This window comes from Macaca nemestrina, chromosome 14 (genome assembly GCF_043159975.1).
Source record: "Macaca nemestrina isolate mMacNem1 chromosome 14, mMacNem.hap1, whole genome shotgun sequence".
NCBI classification, from domain to species: domain Eukaryota; kingdom Metazoa; phylum Chordata; class Mammalia; order Primates; family Cercopithecidae; genus Macaca; species Macaca nemestrina.
Genome location: NC_092138.1, coordinates 40,036,538 through 40,059,312, shown reverse-complemented (window position 1 = coordinate 40,059,312; position 22,775 = coordinate 40,036,538). Strand labels below are relative to the sequence as shown.

Sequence of the window (22,775 nt, the reverse complement as noted above, 5' to 3'; positions counted from 1 at the left end):
AGTCAGAGGAAAGCACTATGACCACATGCAAAATTGTGATATATACTAGACACACAAAGCACATACGACACATATCCTTCTCATGTCTTTCCTTCTCTCCATTAGAACTGTCTGATGCATTTCCCATGCCACAGTTTGCCACAGTAAAAAATGACATGAAGATGGAAGTGACAAAAGAAATGAGGATATAATGTCACCCTAGCAGTAGCCTCATGTTTCATCAGTGTGCTCATGTAATCCTTCCAGTAATATGACAGATAAGGTATTTTAAAACACCTTTTTAATACAAACTGAATACAAAAGAAATTACTAAGTAAAATACAATAAACATTCTTGTAAAAGCATAGTTGAGATTCAAAGAACTTAAGGAAAATCTCTAGGGGCAAATCCTAAGATGATGTAGGAATCAAATGTGACTGTCTTGTGCACATGTATTAAAAACCAGAAACCAAGCGGCTTCATTTATAAAAGTGATAAAGAGGACAAGATTAGAATTTGGGAATTTGAACCTAAAGTTGATTGACTCTCTTAGCCTTTTAACAGTCAGAAATTAGAAAATCCTAAATGTATTTTGCTGAAATGTCTATCAATATTTGATACACATAGAGATAAATAGATAAATAGAAGACATATAGCAACAAATGTTTATCATTACATGGATTTTACAAAGGTAAAGCTAAGCAAATTGCAAAAGCATTCATAATAGATGATACTGATTGTATTAAAACCTGCTGGACAATGTTATCTATTGTGTAGGGATATTTGTATAGGTAGGAAAATAATGAAAATTGTCATTAACAATTAAATGGCTAGTACTTGAGAGGGTAGGAGGATAAATATATTAAATATATTACATTTAAATTGTATTTTGGCATATGGTTGTTACAAACTTTAAATTCATTTTAAAGTGCTTGCTCTCACTTTGTGAGAGACAGTCTTGATTTTTAAACAGTGTAAGATTATTTTGACTCTCTAATCTTATTTGCAGTCTTTAAGAGACTCTATATTAAAAACCTATAATTCTTCTGCTGAAAATTTTTACTCATCCTCTCTATACCTCCAAATCCTCTCTTCTCCCATGCAGATGTTGGCAGGAGTTGTAAGAAATGTTGTACTGTTGAGAACAGAATATGGTAGAATTAAAATAGTTCTTATTATAATGATGTGAACAAAGTATTCAATTAATATTGATGACTGAAAAGTGGTATTAGGAAGTGGAATAAACAAGTTCTGAAACAGTCAAATGCCAGGAAAAGAAAAAGCATTAGATTTTCTCCTTAGTGGTTCCATTCTTATCCTAGACCATTATTGTAAGTTTTTCACAGAGGATGTGTTTTTTGAACGAACATTAGGACTACCTCAACACCATTAATATGACCACAATATCACCTCTGAAATCTTAATTTTAAGGGAGAAATAAATTCAAATATAAAGTTGTGATTTAGCTGAGTATATAGATATGATTATTTTTAAAAAGATTATTCTATTTTGAATTCAGGTAAACTAGCTGATATGTTGTTTGAAAATTTGGTTTTCTGGTAATTTTAAGGGACTTGTTAAAAGGCAAATTTCCATATATACCTTGCCTCACATACATACCCTCTGTGGCTTATCAATTTTATGAGTATTTCACTTAACCAAAAACTGTTGAATATAAGCTGATATTTATTTTATGATTTAAAAAGCCACCTAAAGATATTACAGCATTTAGGAATCAGTATTATGCTTAAGGAGAGGCAGAGAGGTAAGAGTTAATGAGGATTTCTCTAGATAAAATCCTGAGTAAAGGAGATTTTAGCCTATTTTGCAGATTGTACTTATCTTTAGTCACTTAGATAACAGATTTAAATATTATAGTGAGTATATAGAGTAATAGAAATATAACCACTTCATCATTGAATAATCAAATAGTAATAGATTGTAAGAAAGGCTTATATTCAACACCTCAAGATGCTTGAACAAGCAATACATTCAATTACCTATCTTCTTAGAATTATAAATACACATGCTCATGCATATATAGCTATTTCTACGTCTGATCTATATTTCATTACTTTGACCTTACATGTAAGACAATTGTGTGTTTCATATGCAGGACCTCAACTGCTCTGTCTACAAAGGTGATATAAAATTTCTACTTGAATAGCAATAAATCATGTTAATTCAGCCCTAGTCAAACAAAATGTGGTAGAGAGGATGGAAGAAGAATAGGAATGAGAATGGTCAAAACAAACGATCCAGTATAAGAATCTGCCCAATTGAAGTGATGTACTAATATTGAGTCAAGTACTTCTAGTGATGAAACAAGGACTCAGATCAGCAGGAGTGTTTGTATATTTAAAAGAATCTATTGATATTAAAACAGGATAAAGTAATGTTATGTATTTTGATTTTAGTACAGTGATTTCTTAAAAAGCCAGTGAAGTAAACTCAATTTAATTTCAAAAATGAGGTGAAAATGAACTGCCTGCCAAAGGTTAATGAGGTAAATATGATTTGCTTTAGAACTACAAGCAGAGTCCAGAGATTGGGGAACTAAGAAGCCACTTTATTCAGTTCTCTTTCCACCACATGTAGTTCTCAAAATGAAGCTTAATGAAATAGGATTTGCCTATCAATGCCTCCAAAGTTAATTAACATACATAGCTAATCCTGACACAAAACTCAGTCTGTTTTGTAGGGCACATTTTCCTAAGGAGGTTTGCTGACCCATCTATGACCATCTCCATTTGTGACCCATCCCCTTTCACTGTCAAAGTACCATCATTTGGGAAATGAATGTGTCTATTATGTTCTAGGCCTCTACATTTTCCTGCATTTTCAAATTTTCATTCCTCAAAAAGCTTAGGAAATTAAGAAACAAAGAGAAAAAGTTTACATTTTTTTCTAGTGCAAATGTGATAAAAGATTTTAGGAACCCTCTCTGTCATTAAAACAAACAAACAAACAAAAAAAGTTAGAATTAAAATATGAGAGGCACTAACCTCTGATTGCCTAGTATTATTTCTTGGATAAATTATAGCTTTTGATCCTCTCTTTCGCACAGTTAAAGGCTGAGGGTTCCAGCTATGATTGAATCCAATGTGGCTATTCAGCAGTCAGTAATCACTTCATGACTCCAATACAATATATTTTCTTACTGGTGAATAAGAGGTCCCATGTGAACAAATCCATTCCCTTTTCTACAAAGAAGGTTTGTGTATGTGACTCTTAATCTCCATCACAGTGTAATTGGATGTAAAAATTGTAAAAGAAACAGATTAGTTATTGTCGACCATATGATAGGCAATGCGTGGAGCCAGGAAAAGACATGATTCATTAATTTTAATCATGCTCAATACTTAGTCAACTCGTTATCCACATAAATGGAGGGCGACAGTAATTTAGATAATCCACGATAGTAGATGATACAAAAAAAAATGTACAACTGAGTTTGCAAAGCATATTTTTCTTCAACACATTTGTCACAACTCTCTTTTAATGCTTAATGCCTCAGATTTTACAATTTTTTAATACTTTATAAAGTGACTTTATATATTGTGACTTCTCTTTTTGGTATCTGCCTAGTGAACTTCCTTTTATGTATCTTAGCTCAAATGCCATTTCCCTAAAACTGAGCTTTGGCTCCTTTCTTCAGTATTATACCCATCTCTTCTCTGCTATTATCATAGCTCACTGTACTTTCTTTTTTATATCATCACCATTTTATGACTCTAAGGAATTATGATGTCTTTCCACCAATCCTGTAAACTCCATAAGGCCAAACACCTGTCTCTTGGTTCATAGCTGTATCCCACCATGCTCAATATTTGGTGAGCACATCCTAAGTGCATGATGATCATTAGCTTTATGATGGAATGTAGGAATGAATGCATGGATGAATTTAATCCTACTTATTGTTCTGAGAAGTTGTGCAGAAGTCTTTATTATCTTTTTATATGCAGTGTAATACTGTATCGACTCTTTTGGCAGATGGCCCGTTTGACCACTAACCAATATCCTGATCTTAGAAAATTACGTATCTTTTGGTGCCTCTGTGTCATCATCTGTAAAATAGAAATAATGACAATATGTTCTATATATTGTAATGAGGATTAAATGATATGATATATGTAAAAAGCTTAGCAGAGAGACTCAAACAAAGTAAATGCTCATTTTTTAATTTTATAAAATAATGGTATACTGTTTTTAATGGTATAAATAATGTTAAGTAAATTGATATCGGGAAAGATTAAGTGAGCTACCCTAAAGTATATTATATCAAATAAATATCATGTAAAATAAAGGTAATATTTAGATAACAGAATTGTTTAGAATGACTATTTACAAGATAAATTTACTTGGTCTTTAAAGTTTCTTCTTACAGTTCCCTTGACCATATTTTGACAACAAAAAGAGGGTCTTTGCTAATTAATGCCTGGAACATTTAAAAACTGATAAGGCCTCTATGCTGCATCTCTCTTAAGATATAATCCAGGGTGCTGAGAAGAAAAAAAACATGCATACTCTGCACACCCAATGAAATGGGTCTATATTAATTTGTGAAGTATTGTCTAATCAATAATGTCCCATAGACTTTTCTAGTCTGTGAACTTATATTGTCCTCCAAGTTAGTTTGACCAATCTAGCTGCCTTGACAGGCATTGCTGTTTCTCTTTTAATTATTTAAAAGAAAAAGGGTCCTGGCTGGGCACAGTGGCTGATGCATGTAATCCCAGCACTTTGGGGGTTGAGGTGGGCTGATCACCTGTGGTCAGGAGTTCAAGACCAACCTGGCCAATATGGTGAAACCCCGTCTCTATTAAAAATATAAAAATTAGCCAGGTGTGGTGGCATACACCTGTAAGATATTCACAGGTACTTGGAATTATCATGTGGACTTCTTTGTGATGCAATTATTCAGCCTACCAAAGGTGACTTTTAAAAATTTATTTTTAATGATTAACTTTAAATTAAGCCTAAATTCACAGATATTATGAAATGAAAATGACCTTTTTGTACTTTTTCATGTATTCGCACAGTCAAAATTAATTTTAACTTAAATACCTATTCAAATGACACTCTAAAAAAATACTGAGGGACGTGGAAAGAAATCCACAGTATATCAAATAGAGAGGTTTATGTATATGCATTTTTGTGTATGTGTCTGTGCACATTTCATATTTAGTAACTTGTTTATTTAGGTATGACAGATGGGAACATAGGCCACAATGTTAACTGGAAAAATTTATCTTCAGGGGCTGTAATTACAGCTAGAAAATATGGATGAATGTGTGTTTGTGTGCGTGTTTGTATGCATATGTCAATCAACGAAAATGATCCAGGCAAGTGTCATTTTAGGAGGTTTATTTGCCAAAGTTAAGGATGCCTCCCACCCCCACCCCACTGGAGACAGGTCTATGACTTTCCCCAAAGATGATTTTGAGGGCTTCAAATTTAAAGGGGAAAGGGCAGGATATTGAGAAATACACAGTTATCATGTGAGATTGCAGTAGGGGAGAATATTAATGCCTTTGTCCTGCTCAGGGAATCTGCATTTTTATATAATATAACATAGACAATAAGGCAGAGGAAACAACCAGATATGCATTTGTCTCAGGTGGGCAGAGGGATGACTCTGAGTTCTGTCCTATGTCCCCTGTACCTGCAAAGATAATTGATAGGTTTATCAATTACATTGCCATGGTGAACTTTGACAGATATGCTTGAAGATAAAAATCTTGGGGCCCACAAGGAATTTACCTGTGGGCAAAATGTGAGGGAGGTATGTAGCTTTTCATCTTTTTAGCCATCTTATTTAGGGACCAAAATAGCAGGCAGACTTGCATGACCAAGTTCCCAGCCGGACTTTTCCCTTTAGCTTAGTGAATTTAAGGTCCCAAGATTTATTTTCCTGTCACACATATATCTAAGTTCCGTGACAGCATTTTACTCACGTTATTAGGAAAACTTTACAAGATTTCGAAAATGAAATAATATAACAAATGTTATATGCAAACAGGGGAGGTAAACTTTTTTCATTCTTCAATAGCATATATTAAAAGGTACATTTTTAATACAGAGAAGACAAGTTTTGTGCTTCTTCTGACCAAGGGAATATTACTTAGAAGAATTCAGAGACTGCATCCTTGCTTAGAGGGAAGGAATTTTGACTGAGTGTTGATGTGTACCACATAAGGGGCAGTGTTTTACCACTTGCAGCGTATGCTTGTCAACCCTGTTTTAAATCATTTTGGTTGTTTTTTTCCATCTAAATGCTGTTTTCTAACATTCGTTTTACCTAAAATTAAATAGCACGCTTAGAAACCTAGATAACAACATTTCATACTAAGAAAGTAGATCATTGGCATAGGTGAATGGATATTTTAGAGTTTATAGTTAGAAGCTCAGACCAATCTTAACATTGCCTTATAAAAAAGTAATCCTACAGAAGCCAGGAAGGGTAACAAGGAAGGAGAGAGGAAGAGAAGTTGATTAATGGGTACAAATATAAGGTTTGATATAAGATAAGATTTGGTGCTTGATAGATCAGTAGTGTGACTATAGTTCACAAGAATCTATTGTACATTTTGTTGTTGTTTTTAGATGAAGTATTGCTCTGCTGCCCAGGCTGGAGTGCAGTGGTATGATCTCAGGTCACTGCAGCCACCATGTCCTGAGTTCAAGCAATTCTCCCTGCCTCAGCCTCCTGAGTAGCAGGGACTACAGGCACATGCCACCACGCTGGGCTAATTTTTGTATTTTTAGTAGAGATAGGTTTTCCCTATGTTGTCCAGGCTGGTCTCAAACTCCTGACCTCAGATGATCCTCCTGCCTCGGCCTTCCAAAGTGTTGGGATTACAGGCATGAGCCACCACTCACAGCCTATTGTACATTTCAAAATAGCTAGAAAATAATAATTAGAATGTTTCTAGCATAAAGACAAATAGCTGGCCAGGTGCGGTAACTCACGCCATCTCAAAAAACAAAACAAAACAAAACAAGGAAACAACAAAAAAAGACAAATAGCTAAGACGATGGACATTCCATCTTCACAAATCATACAAATTATGCTAATGAATTAAATTATCACACATACCTGAAACTATGTACATCTATTATGCATCAACAAAAATTGTATTTACAGTGAAATAATTTGACAGAAAAAAATACATGGAGGAAAAACAAAATATGCTCTAGAGGCAGGGCTAGTTCTGGACTAGCTCCATTGAAAAACAGTGGCAGACAATGAAGTGTAAAGACAGGAATGAGAAAGGAAGAGTAGAGAAAGACAACTGGGTGTGTGGTGGAGATCTGGACTGATGAGAGTGAAATTCCAGGGAGGCTAGGAGGGGAGGTGTGCCTTATAGTAAGGACAGAAAAGATAATTTTTGTTTTTTTTTTTCCATGGTCTAGCATGTGGCCACCTGAAAGATAAAAGTATTTAAACATTTGCTTTATTGTAATGACATCATAATTATGCAGCTCATAAAACTATGATTCCTTATTGTAAGATTTCTAACAAATTGATAGTTAGACAGATGGATAGATCTAAGATTACTCAGAGCTATGACACTTGCTGTAAGGCCTATGACAAATCACATGTTCTGTGAAATTACATTACCTCTTGCTTTCAGACCCACACCTGTGCAAACTTTTCCACCCATTCACTTCAGTAAATGTAACACAAGGACAGGAAAACAAGATATTCTTTCTGATTACCAGCTCAGTTTACAGGCATGGGAAAAAGATGCTGTCAAATATTTTCTACAACTCGAATCTCAGCTCACTGACCTTAGAATGGAAAGAGATAATGCCTCATCATGAATGTTTAAAAATCTACCTATGCAAACATACTTTATATTTTCTGGAATTCTAATATCACTTGTAGTTTAGAATAAAACCATAATCTTATGAAACTACAGCACATGAATTGTTTTTTTGATATTAAATTATTAAATTGCTGTATCATATATTCTTATATATTTTTTCAATCTTTATTTTGTCCTCCTCATACTTTATGCATCAATTTTCAATTCCTAAACATTCTGAACCTCCTCATTGATTGATTCATTCATTAAGGCATTTAAAACATGACTTGAAGCCTCAAAATGAACCAGGTGTCATGTTCATTCCTGGACATAACAAGGTCAATAAGATATATATTTTGCCTTCAAGGAACACAGGTTTTTGTTTTGGATGACATTAAGAGCTAGGGAATATGTTTTGCTTCTAATTCTTTTCATAGACTTCTCCCAATTGTTACATGGAAACATTTATTTAAGGATTTTAAGCTTAGAATCCCATTTCTTTCAAATACTATCACTGGTTGTACTGTTTTAAGTTGTGTTTCAAAATAACTGCTTAAATTCTATATATTTTCTGTGTCATCATATATGAAAGAGGTTAAATGATCGCTACTGGTTATTAGAGAAATGCAAATCAAAACCACAATGAGATACCATCTCACGCCAGTTAGAATGGTGATCATTAAAAAGTCAGTAAACAACAGATGCCGGAGAGGATGTGGAGAAATAGGAATGCTTTTACACTGTTGGTGGGAATACAAATTAGTTCAATCATTGTGGAAGACAGCGGTGATTGCTCAAGGATCTAGAACCAGAAATACCATTTGACCCAGCAATCCTATTACTGGGATCATACCCAAAGGATTACAAATCATTCTACTATAAAGACTTACGTACACATATGTTTTTTGTGGCACGGTTCACAATAGCAAAGACTTGGAATCAACACAAATGTCCATCAATGATAGACTGGACAAACAAAATGTGGCACATATACACCAGGGAATCCTATGCATCCACAAAAAAGGATGAGTTTATGTCCTTTGCAGGGACATGGATGCAGCTGGAAACCATCATTCTCAGCAAACTAACACAAGAACAGAAAACCAAACACCACATGTTCTCACTCATAAGTGGGAGTTGAACAATGAGAACACATGGGCAGAGGGAGGGGAACATCACACACCAGGGTGTGTTAAGGGTTAGGGGCTAGGGGAGGGGTAACATTAGGAAAAATACCTAATGTAGATGATGTGTTGATGGGTGCAGCAAACCACCATGGAACGTGTATACCTATGTAACAAACCTGCACGTTCTGCACATATATCCTAGAACTGAAAGTCTAATAAAAAATTTAAACAAAAAAAAAGTTTGCTATAAATTTATGAAAATATATTTCCATGTGTAAATTGAGGTTGTCTGAAATAATATTTAAAATTTATAATCATTTTGATTATTTTGAATTTTGATAATTTTGAATTTGCCCAGCAAATATTTATTGACCACTTGAAATGAATCAAATGCAATGGGGGGTGATTGGAATTCATCAGCATACCAAAAATATAAGTCTTTTTTAGCCTTAGTCTTCAACAAATTTCCTTCTATGAGAAGGGAGAAAGGATGTAATGCTCAGAAACATAAAATTACATTATTATAGTATAATAGAAGATTTATATGATTTTAGATATAATAGCATCTAAAATGAATAACATAAATATGAGACAACACAGAAAGCATGGCATGAGAACATTATTTATTTGATTCTGATTTTGGTTTGCTTTTTAAAAAGTGTGTAACTCCAATAACAGAGAAACAGAGAGCCAAATCATGAGTGAACTCCCATTCACAATTGCTACAAAGGGGATAAAATACCTAGGAATCCAACTTACAAGGGATGTGAAGAACCTCTTCAGGGAGAACTACAAACCACTGCTCAATGAAATAAAAGAGGACACAAACAAATGGAAGAACATTTCATGCTCATGGATAGGAAGAATCAATATCACGAAAATGGTCATACTGCCCAAGGTCATTTATAGATTCAATGCCATCCCCATCAAGCTACCAATGACTTTCTTCACAGAATTGGAAAAGGCTGAAGTTTATATGGAACCAAAAAAGAGACTGCATTGCCAAGACAATCCTAAGCCAAAAGAACAAAACTGGAAGCATCACGCTACCTGACTTCAAACTATACTGCAAGGCTACAGTAACCAAAACAGCATGGTACTGGTACCAAAACAGATATATAGACCAATGGAACAGAACAGAGGCCTCAGAAATAACACCACACATCTACAACCATCTGATCTTTGATAAACCTGACAAAAACAAGAAGTGGGGAAAGGATTATCTATTTAATAAATGGTGCTGGGAAATCTGGCTAGTCATATGTAGAAAGCTGAAACTGGATCCCTTCCCTATGCCTTATAGAAAAATTAACTCAAGATGGATTAAAGACTTTAATATTAGACCTAAAACCATAAAAACTCTAGAAGAAAACCTAGGCAATACCATTCAAGACATAGGCATGGGCGAGGACTTCATGACCAAAACACCAAAAGCAATGGCAAAAAAAGCCAAGATTGACAAATGGGGTCTAATTAAACTAAAGAGCTTCTGCACGGCAAAAGAAACTACCATCAGAGTGAACAAGCAGCCTACATAATGGGAGAAAATTTTTGCAATCCACCCATCTGACAAAGGGCTAATATCCAGAATCTACAAAGAACTCAAACAAATTTACAAGAAAAAAACAGTCCCATCAAAAAGTGGGCAAAGTATATGAACAGACATTTCTCAAAAGAAGACATTTATGCAGCCAACAGATAAATGAAAAAATGCTTGTCATCACTGGTCATCAGAGAAATGCAAATCAAAACCACAGTGAGATAACATCACTGCCAGTTAGAATGGAAGTCATTAAAAAGTCAGGAAACAACAGATGCGGGAGAGGATGTGGAGAAATAGAAAAGAAATAGAAATGCTTTTACATTGTTGGCAGGAGTGTAAATTAGTTCAGCTATGTGGAAGACAGTGTGACGATTCCTCAAGGACCTAGAACAAGAAATACCATTTGACCCAGCGATCCCATTACTGGGTATATACCTAAAGGATTATAAATCATGCTACTATAAAGACACATGCACACATATGTATATTGTGGCACTATTCACAATAGCAAAAACTTGGAACCAACCCAAATGACTGGATTAAGAAAATGTGGCACATATATATCATAGAATACTATGCAGCCATAAAAAAGCATGAGTTCATGTTCTTTGCGGGGGCATGGATGAAGCTGGAAACCATCATTCTCAGCAGACGAACACAGGAACAGAAAACCAAACACCGCATGTTCTCATTCATAGTTGGGAACTGAACAAGGAGATCACTTGGACACAGGGTGGGGAACATCACACACCAGGGCCTGTCAGGAGGTGAGGGACTGGGGGAGGGATAGCATTAGGAGAAATATCTAATGTAAATGATGAATTGATGGGTGCAGCAAACCAACATGGAGGTATACCTTTGTATCAAACCTGCACATTGTGCATACGTACGCTAGAACTTAGAGTATATTAAAAAAAAAATGTGTGTAACAAACAAGAGGTACGGAAGTAAGGCTATTTAAATGGAGAAGATACTTTATATTTAAACATTGTCCCTTTTCAGAAATCCAACCTTCTTAAGTTGTTCATTCAAAACATTTATTTAATCTCTGGATGGATATATGCTGCTAAGTAGATATATAGAGGAAGAAAACACAAGAACATTGTTTATCTTAATGGAATTTACAGTCCAAGGGATTGCTTAACTTATTTTGCTTTAGTCTCTGAATGGCTTATATTCACTCAATAGTGATACAGGTGTATGCTGGAATTTATTAAATACAAAACACCACATGGAATAGAAGGTGCTGAAAATTAAGAATAATAAAATAATATTATACTCTAAGTAGGTATATTTACATGTTTGAGGACAATACTTTGACTCTTTATTTTCAGATTAATTCAAATAATTTGCCATGAAGTATCTATCCTGTTGTGTTTTCTAGTGTATTTGTTGTTACATAAATTTTTCTATTGCTACAAAGATTCAGTAACAATCATCATTCTTTACAATGTTGATGCCTTTGTCATATCTGAATTAAGGCATATTTCATCCTAAATGTATAGAAATTTAAAAAGGCAGGCAACAGTATTGAAGTTTTTAGAGCTGTTAGTGTGCTTATTTACAAACATGTTAAATTTCTTCTATATTCTACTTTATTAAAAATGCTGACTATAATCTCGAATAAGCAAAGTAAAGAAGTGAAGAGGATTAGTTACCTATAAATGACACAGGTCAACATCAGGAGCATAACTTACGATGTGGACAGGAGTCAATACGATCTGATGGTCTTCCAGTGAAATGCAAGTGAAGTCCATACTAATTCGCTTATGAATCAGACTGATACTCAAGTTTATTTGGGCCAAAAGACTACCTACTGTCAAGCAATCAAGTGCTATCCCTTTAATTGCAATTTATTTCAAGAACCACAATTTATTGATCCTAGCATACACTTAAGCCACAGCAGTATCATTATTTGACTTTATTTTAACAGCTTCAAAAGGTTAGAAAGCTAGAGACCACTGTGAAAGATACCATTAAAAAGTTGAGTTGCTAAGATTTCTTAACACTCTATGCTGGGTAATATTAACAATACATATGGAATTACATAAAAGGACAGGGAAAAAAGAATTAATATTACTTAGGAACTCAATATGAGCTACTGCTTTCTATATCAAATATCCTTTAATAATAACAAAACAAACAAATGACAAGAAGATCAATATTGCTATCTGCATTTGACAGATAAGCAGCAGTTTAGAGAGGTTTTGTAAACTGCCCAGAACTATAGTGTTAAAATGTTAAAACCATCTATCAGACTTTAAAGCCACATTTCATTTCTTACATGATTTCTTGCATAATATTTGCACACTGACCATTCTACAATACTGTAGTCATCTTGACACACGCTTAACAATATTAAAAGTATGAAGACATAACTCATCCATATGAATTTTTCACCCAATATTGTCTTTAAAACACAAAATATTAATGTCTGATCACTCTCATTTATTGGGTGTATTATCTTTTATGAGTCACATTTTTTCTTTATTCAATCATTAAAGTTGTATAATTTCACCTTATAATTTTCAAGTTATTAGACAATGTATTCAGCACAATTATTGGAGCTTCAAAGACTATTTTTCTTTAGGTAATATTCAGTGACTGTAATGGTTTAGAGTTTGGCATTTCTTGTATGTACTTTCTGAGTAAGCCTTAGTAACTGATTATCACAATTTTTCATGAATCTACTGTTAACCATAGACTAGATTTATACCAAAAGTTGGAGGTCCTAGATTTTTCTCTTTGTATTATTCAAAGCAACTCTGCTTTTAATGCTTTCAGTTTTTTACTTCCATAAAATTTTATTCACAGAATGAAGAAACCAATACTTTTTAAAAATTAATGTAAAATAATGGATCTAGCCCAATGTCCTCATTTTTGCAGGTGAAGAAATGAAGAATCAAAGAAGTAAAGGACCTGTCTCAAAGTCACACAACTAGTAAGTAGTATCTGTGAACTAGAAACAGATAATAAGAAACTGAATTCTATCCATTGCATAATAATGCTTCTCATTTCGGAAATAATATTTAAAACATGAAACCATGTTCTTATTCCTGCTTAGATCACATATGGTCAGTGCATTAATGGTGTGCCACCTGGATTTAGTATTGCTATACACTTTGGAGAAATCTTCAAAGTGAATTATGGAATCTTCTGACAGTATTGCTCATCAGATGTTGGCATCCATTTGAGGACTTTCCATGTCCTAGATTCTTAATGTGAATCATCTAATTTAATCTTCACAAAAATATTGTAAGAAAAATGGTTTTATTTCTGTTGTAGAAAGAAATTAAGGTTCTAGGATGGTTGGTAGTTTATCTAAATATATAGGGCTATTTAATATCTGAGCTAGTTTTTAATTTTCAATAGCTCTGACTTTGAAGATGTTCACCTTTGGTATCACACAATTTTGTACTTAAACCAAAAAAAAAAAAAAAAAAAAGCAGGGACCAATACAAATAGTATATAATCTCACACTGGTGTGATATAGCCAGCTGGGTGATACAGTGCATAGTTCAAGGTGCTAAGAGAAAACTGAATCATGAAAGATCCACTTGGGTTGACACTGTATATGTTGTAAAGATTGGTATGCTCTTGCTATTGACTCCCAGCTAGCAATTCTTTGAAAACTGGTTGCTATGAGAACATTAAATATAATGATATTTGTAAACATGGGGAAAAACATTGACAACAAATATACATAACCGTATCACAGGTGGACATTGAGAACTTGTCCAGATAATGTGGAATGAGCATTTAGAAGACAGAGGCTACTTTAACTCTTGTAGTATGAAATAATTATTGAAAAAAGTAATTAGCATTTTTTTTCTGGATCAGATGAATATATGTGGAGTTAGATAAAATCATTTTCTTTAGAGAGGAGAATATGAACGGAAACATAAAGGTGGAAATAAATAGGGATATGTTGTCAATATGGCATATGCCAAATCAAAGAATATAGTTGTGAAGAATAAGGTGTTATTTCAGAAGGTTGGAGTGGGATTTGTTGATGGAAGCTTTTGAAGGTGAATTTTCAAAATTATATTTTTACTTTATAAATAAGGAGACATTGAAGGTGTTGTTTTGTCATTATTGTTGTTTATTGGTTCTAATCTGTACATTGCTATCATCAGAGCAATGTGGGGAATGAAAAAATAATGAGACCAAGGTTTCCTGTTAATCTCTTAAAGATAACAGGACTTCTCCCCACGCCATTAGCTGTAATCACCCAGGTTTCTATAGCAACTTTGAGGAGGATCCAATATCCATTTTCCTCCCAAATGCCCTTTTCTTCATAAATATTGGTAGAATGAATAAATTCCCTTTCTATCTTGCTGATCCATCTTGAAAATCCCTGTCAAATAAGAGAGAGAATAGATATCACGATAGATTTTTATTATCCTGGAATCTTATTTCTTCCAAGATAAGAAGTCTTTCAGAGTGAAAATGCTTTTCGTGCTTTGAAGATTCCTGCTTACCTTAAATTTGCAGTTCAGATGAAGGGAAGTGCAAAAACAGTAAGGGATGCTTACTTTTCTCTTGAAGAGCAAAACAAACAGGAAGAAGGTGTGTTATTTTAAAGCATTTTGACTGTATAACAAAAGAACAACAATGAAAAAGCCTTTATGCAAATTAAGAATGATTTAGTTCCTAAAATGTCAACTGTGTGGTTGTAACACGCAGAGAAGAAAGTGGTCTGAAGTTTTCTACCGTAATGTTAGATGACCAGTACTGGGCAACTTCTCTCCTAATAAGGATTCCTTTTTAATCTTCAGGACTCTCCTCATTTTACAAACCTTGTTCCAGGACTTATATGTATCCACTAACAAAGCTAAACAATGCCACCTTGATACTCTGCTGCTTATTAACTCTGCTTATTAACTCACCTTGATACTCTGCTGCTTGCTTATCTTGCAAGGAATGACAGCTGAACTCTGAACAATTTGCTTTGTTCTTGCTCAGTTGAATTTATATCCATGAATCTTTCTTCCGTGTTGGAATTTTTTTTTTTTTGGTCTATATTATATTTATGACCCCAGGTCCTCTTTAGCAATGTACTCTATTTAATTTGTATTAATTTGTCCTATAAGCTATATATCTGCTAAGCTTATCCTTTCTATATTGAATCTCTGCTCTGTTTTCTTAGAGAAACATGTATATATTTTTTCTCCTGTTCCAAACAGGGGCTATCTCTCTCAAAAGCAATGCCTTTGCTATTAGAGTTCTTTTTGCTAAGTCAATACATATTAACAGTTTTGAGCTTCTAAGAAAGCAGCACTTTGATGTAGGAGCTATTCAAGTAAGTTCTATATATAAAGTTTGACATTTCCTTTAGCCAGGTATTTGCAATAAAAAGATGAGTACAGTTTGGGGTGGGAAAGAAAGATAACACTACACCTTTATCTATAGATGTGATAAAAGTCAAAATAGGCCAACCTTGTGAGGTTTTGGTATGAACACTGAATACCCACAGTATGTGCCTGGCACACAAAAAATTATTTGTTGAAATGCGTTATTGGCTTGTAACTGACAGTTCTTTTGTCAGTTTCATTTGTCTGTGTGTGGAAGTACTATCAGCTAAAAGTTATATTGGTATGGATAGAAATCTAGCATTAAATTTCAGGCAACTGTCTCGCAAATCAGTCCTCTGCTTGCTAGAATGTTACTCATTAGCCAAAAAGGTGACTGTGTAGGTACTGAGCTATAGCACTTACTATACATGACTCCTGGTAGCCAATTGTGCTGAGAACTGGCAATGAATGTGGTTTCTCAGCACTGTTTCCTTACATAACTTTGAAACTGCTAGCAAGACCCAGTGGTATTCCATATATATAATCTTTTTATGCATTCTTAGTTGGTCTTTGGACTCAAAATAGAATGAAGCTCATATGATAGAAATAAACTTACTTCATGACTCTTTAATACCTGACATGGAGAAATGAGTGAAAAAGTTTGCGCTTTTCCCAATAAGATAAGTTAAAAAAAATTTTAATACTAGGAAAGTTTTAAGAAAATGCAGTTGCTGCAAACAATTTTAATATAAAAGATATAATATGGGAAACAGCTTGGCAAAGAGATGAAAAGCATGGATTCTGAAAAAAATGTAATATGGGTAAAATTGTGGTTTCCACCATTTGCTATTTGTATAACCTTGAAGAAGTTTTCAAATGTTTCTGAGGTTCAGTTTCTGCACCTGTAAAAACATCTACCTCATAGACTGGTTCTAAGTGTTAAATAAGTTAATGCATGTAAAGTTCCTGACACATAAGTATAAATAAGGTTTAGTTTTGAGTATTACAAAAGAGCTTTATGACTTAAGCATTATTTTAATTACATATAAAACTGGTTTTTCTTTAAATTCCCAAATTGCAAAGGAAAAAAAAATGCGTGAGTGAATATACAAGATGTTGTTTTGTATTAAAGTTTGTTAGAGCACAACCTCCATATGTTAAAATGTTATGCATTTCTTTAGGACCTATTAAAGTATACTATCTCTGTTTTGTTCACATAAATTTCCTATTCAGATGCATGAAAGTGGATAGATAGATAGATATGATTCTTTGAAATGATATTCTAAATCCATTTGGTATAAATCATTAGGAAGAGCAAAGTGTGCTATGTTGAATAGTATATCTGTATCTTGCATCTATATGTACATGTATACTCACCCTTTAGATTAACATTTTATTTGGAATTTATTATAAAATGTGTACATATATAATAATGAGGGGGAAAATTCTGTATTATAAATGGTGTTTGCAAAAGTGATTTAAAGTAATTTAATACAATATTGAGTCACTCAGTTTTAGGAATATAAAATTGAAAAGGAAAGGTTTTGTTTGTTTGTTTTTGGTTTTGCTTTTTAGAAATTAAATAAGCAAGGTTGTGTAGATGCCAATATTTGCTGAAGTTGCTGCAGTCACAAACCAACTGACCTAGTCTAGTTTGTCAGATGGCTCCTGGACTATGACCTTGAATGGATACTCTCCATTCAGAATTTCCTGGGCTATTTATTTCTTCATTGCACATCTGGAACCATTTCATCTCTGTCTATAGAGAATGACTTTTATCCCTAAATCCAACTTCCAAAGCTCCAGTTTTCCTTCACAGTCTAGTTCTAGCAGTATTTTCCAGATTTCATTACTGGTACTCATACCCTATTCCCTGTGTCCCCTTAGTATTTTGTTTTAGATTTAGCTCTTTATAGTTCCTGCCTATTGTTATTTGAAATATTTTTGTCTCCCCCCTCAATTTTTTTTCATTCATTCTTTTTATCTTCAACCTTCCAGCCATCTAGGACAGACATAAATATTACCTAGACCTAATATTCTTGGCTACTGGAGAACCCATTCTTGCTGATCCTGGCTCTTTTCCTGTTATTTTTTATTTGTGACTGAATTCTGGCAAATGCAAAATAGGCAAAATTATGTGAACCATTTTCTGGCCCACAAAAAACTCCCACCCATAATCCTCATGCTTGTTTCCTTCCAGTAGTCACTTTGGGAGCCACACAAAACTGGTATTTTCCTTCTACTTACTAATTCTCTTCCATTCAAACTCTGAGATTCAGTCTTGGCTTTCACTTATTTTAGTATTCACATTTATTAATTAGAAGTATACCATATGAATAAAGCTACTAGAAACATCTGTATGAAGTTTTTCTGTGTGAACATAAGTTTTCAGCTCCGTGGGGTAAATACCAAGGAGCACAGTTGCTGGATTAGATGGCAAAAATCTGTTTAATTTTGTAAGAAACTGCCAAACTCTCTTCCAAACTGGATGCACCACTTGCACTTCCACCAGCATATGAATGAGGGTTCCTGTTGTTGCACATCCTTGACAGCTTTTAGTGTTTTCAGTGTTCTGGAGTTTGGCCAATCTAATAAGTGTGTATTGATATCTCTATGTTGTTTTACATTGCTTTTCCCTGATGACGTGGTGAGAATCTTTTCACATGCTTATTTGCCATGTGTATATATTCTTTGGTGTAATGTCTGTTAATGTCTTTGGCCCATTTTTTAATGAAGTTTTTTGTTTCTTATTGTTTAGTTTTAATTGTTCTTTGTATATTTTAGATAACATTCCTTTGTCAGATATATCTTTTACAAATATTTTCTCACAGTTAGTGGCTTGTCTTTTCATTCTCTTGACAGTGTCTTTTTCAGCTGGAATTTTTTTAACTAATTCCAGTTTATCAATTATTTGTTGCATGGATCATGCCTTTGTTGTTCTATCTAACGTCATCACCAAACTCAAGATCATCTATATTTTCTTCTATGTTATCTTGCAAGAGTTTCATCCTTTTGGCTTTTACACTTGGGTCTGTGATACATTTTGAGTTAACTTTTGTAAAGGGTGCAAGATTTGTGAGTAGATTCATTTTTTCATTTGTTTTTGCATAATGATGTCTATTTGTAGCAGGCACCATTTGTTGGAAAGGTGATCTTTTATCTATTGTTTTGCAATTGTTTCTTTGTGAAAGATCAGTTGACTATGTTTATGTGAGTGTGTTTCTAGGTGCTCTTTCTGTTCCATTGATCTTTTTATCTGTTCTTTTGCCAGTACCACGCAGTCTTGAGTACTCTGTTTTTATATTAAGTCTTGAGGTCAGGTAGTGTCAGTCCAGGACTTTGTTCTTCTCCTTCTATATTGGCTTGGCTATTCTGGGTTTTTGCTTCTACATATTAGCTTAATAATCAGTTTGTCAATACGCAAACTATAACTGGCTGGGGTTTTGATTGGGATTGCAATACATATTTAGATTAATTTGGGAAGAACTCTTATCTTGACATTGAGTCTTCCTGTTCTTGAACATGGAATATTTCTCCATTTACTTATATTTTTAATTTCTTTCATCAGAGTTTCATAGTCTGTATCATGTACATCATGTACATATTTTGTTAGATTTACGCCAAAGTATTTCATTTTCTTGGGCACTAATGTAAATAATATTGTATCTTTAGTTTCAAATTCCACTTGTTAATTGCTGATGGTTAAGACAGTGATTGACTTATCACTGTCAATCAAAGAAAGAGTGGCTTTTCTTTATTGACCTTGTATGCTGGATCCTTGCTATAATGGCCTATTACTTCTATGAGATTTAGTTGTTGTTGTTGTTGTTGTTGTTGTTGTTGTTGTTTCTTTTGGATATTCTGTGTAGGTGATCTTGTCATCCTCAAGCAAAGACAGTTTTATTTCTTCCTTCTCAACCAATGTAAATTGATTTCCTTTTCTTGTGATATTATCTATGACTTCCAGTATATTCTTTGAAATGAATAGTGAGAGGGAATATTATTGCTTTATTCCTGATCTTAGAAAGAAAGCTTCGAGCTTCTCACCAATGTGATGTTTTCAGTATGTTATATTTTTTGGTGGGGGCCGGGGGAGGGGGATAGATATTTTTTACCAAGTTGAGGAAGTTCCCTTCTATTCCTAGTTTACTGAGAGATTTTATTATGAATGGAAGTTGGATTTTGTCAAATCCTTTTTCTGAATCTATTGGTATTATTATATTATTTTCTCATTTATTCTATTAATGTGATAAAGAAAAGTCAACTTTTAACATTTGATATAACATATAGGTATATTTGCCTATTATCTTATAACCTTTTTTCAGAGTCTTCTTTGTTAACTAAGTTGAATAATTATTTTCAGGCCTTCCCCTATCTTTAGTTCATACTTACTTCATACAGAATACTTAGCTTTAGTATCTGGTCATTGTTATAATATTTTACATACTAATCATATTCTTTCCACTATGTATACTTGCCTGTTTAGAAATTTAGTATTTCATTTTTTATGTTAACAAGAAGAATGAGGAAAACTTGGGTCAACTTTAATATGATTTCTGTAACATTTGGCAGAATGAGAGAAATTTTCTTCAACAGAAAATATAAATGTCATTGTATTTAATTTATTAGTTCAAATATCGAGAAGGTAGCAAGTCTCAGTCAAGTGCATAGATGCAGGAGCTAATTCCACAACAATCCTAGAGACCTAGGTAGACAAAACCTAAAATGTACAGAAGAAATAAGACTTTTCTAACAGCATTGTGCTTCTTTAGTTTTAGTAACATCTTTGCAAGAATCAAATGAAATCTTCATAGGTATCCTGGTGTCTGCCATGGAAATAGCAGACCTTAATCAACTGGGCTGAGTTTAAAATTCCTTGCTAAGATTTTACCTTTTTAAATGGAAGTAAATATTGTCTTTCTTCTAACCTTTCCGTATTCTCAAACCCCCTCAAATATGAAATTAGAAAACAGCAGATTCCACTTCTTCAGGGCAGCCAATTAAATGGCTGAGGGTATCTGTTTCTGTGTCGTTTTCAGAAACAATTGTATCATTAAATCGCTGAAATTGTAGTGTCAGCAGGAAATAGAGAAAATAGCTGCCAAAGAGAAAAAATATGAACAATACAGCTACTTTGATGTCTTCCTGCCCTCCTTTCCAGTGTCTAGTGCTGAACAAGCTATAAACAAAATGTGAGGGACCAAAGGCTCCTGTGGTTGTTCCTCAGTGACTTCAACCCCCCTTTCAGGGAGATCTGCTCACTGATTTTTCTGCTCCCACCTGACGCCTTAGGCAAACTGCACTAATCAGATCTCAGAACACAACTCTGACTTCCATGCCTCTGTTTCTCTCCACTTACTGTTCACTCACTGAATATCCTCACTTCGTATGTTACAGAAATCAATCATTTATTTATTCAGCAAATACCTATTGAAGCCTACCTTGTGTCAGGCATGATTCAAGCTGTTAAAATACATCCATGATCAAAGCAGATTAAAAAATATCTTCCTTCGAGGAGTTTACTTGAAGGTGGTAGCAACAAACATTACGTTATATACATAATAAATATAACAATTGTATGTTAAAAGGTGATCAGTAGAGCTCGGAAAGGGAAATCAAAAGTTAGGGGGCTGCATCTTTTAATCAGGTGGTTAGAGATTCCAGACAAAGCTTTTTGCTTAAACTGTCTTGAGAGGCTCATGACATAGTGCTTAAAAGCACAAACTCTTTCACCAGACTGCAGGAGTTCGGAATGTAGCTCTGTTGTTTATTAATTGTGTGACCTTGAAAAACTTACTTTATTTTTTCAGGTCTCAGTTTTCTCATCCATACACTGAGGTTAGTATTAGTACCTACGGAGTTTTATTTTACATATAGGATTTAGGACAAGGGGTGTAGGTAGTACACATTATACACTGCATGTAGTATGTCATACTAGGTGAATTCCTTCAATATTATTTTCTGAAAAGAGTGTACACTTCAATTTAGAGACATATGGGTTCGAAACTCAAAGATGTTTTTTTCTCTCCTCACTAATCTGAACCTCAGTTGTATGATCAGGGAAGTAAAGATAATTCCTACTACTGAAACCTGTTTTGAGGATTAGAAGAAAGTTCATTTATGTATGGGTAGGAGATCCTTGTTGAATGTCATGCCTCTTTGCTCTGCTCTTCGAAACCCTGTTGACATTCTTCGTACTCTTCTTACATTATCTCAGCTGGTGAAACATTTTAAGTCTCCTGGCATCTCTCATGGTATTTATTATATATTAACTTTTGCAATATTATAGTTTCTTCCATCTAAGACATTACGGATGATTTAGAAGCCATTGTTGATTTAATAGCAAATTTTGAAGGGAAAAAAAGAAACACTTTCACGTGAAATGCATCCAACAGTATATGATGTGCCCTGATTTTAAAACAATTTAAATGTAAAAATTTAATGCATTATAGAATCAAGGAAATGTGTTAGTTTCTGTTTACGTGTCTTATTGCTGCTAGTGTGTGATTATTCAGAAAAACTATGATTTGGTATATCCTTCTCCTTGCTTAAGCCCCTACTGTGAACATTGAAAGAACTCAGTAAATATTTCCTAGATGATTTAAGGAATGACCACGTAATTTATTGAACAAAATAACTTATTTAAATTTATACAAAATGCCAACTGAAAGTGATCATGACTTTTTCTCTAAGAGGTATTTTTCATCTAAAATTGCATATAAATAAGTAAGGACATAGTAAATTTTTGGATATTAATATGCATGACAAAATTTCCAAAAGTTTATTTTTGATAGGTTGAGACTCTTTTTGGTGGCAAGTTACAAAAACTCAATTTGGACTAACAAGCAAAAGCGGGGAATTTCCTCTAAGCACACAGGATTCTAGAAGCATAGTGTATAACTCAAGAGCAGGAAAGCAGATGCAATTCCGACTGCTCCACTTTCAGTACCAAATTATTTATGAACCATCTCTTACTATTTAACAAACCACTTCAAGACTAGTGAAAAAACAAAAGAACTGT

General features: G+C 33.9%; 1 protein-coding gene across 42 annotated transcripts in view; it reads left to right on the top strand.

Annotated features, from left to right (window-relative positions):
* Positions 1 to 22,775, top strand: part of LOC105489121 (protein tyrosine phosphatase receptor type D) — a 2,338,800-nt gene that overhangs the window by 252,338 nt on the left and 2,063,687 nt on the right. For 40 of the 42 annotated variants that reach the window (XM_011753819.3, XM_071078808.1, XM_071078779.1 and 37 more), the window contains exon 2: positions 13,347 to 13,401. The exons of the other annotated variants lie outside the window; for them this stretch is intronic. The gene's annotated coding sequence lies outside the window, so the exon portion shown is untranslated. The remainder of the gene's footprint in view (positions 1 to 13,346; positions 13,402 to 22,775) is intronic. 42 annotated transcript variants of the gene reach the window in all.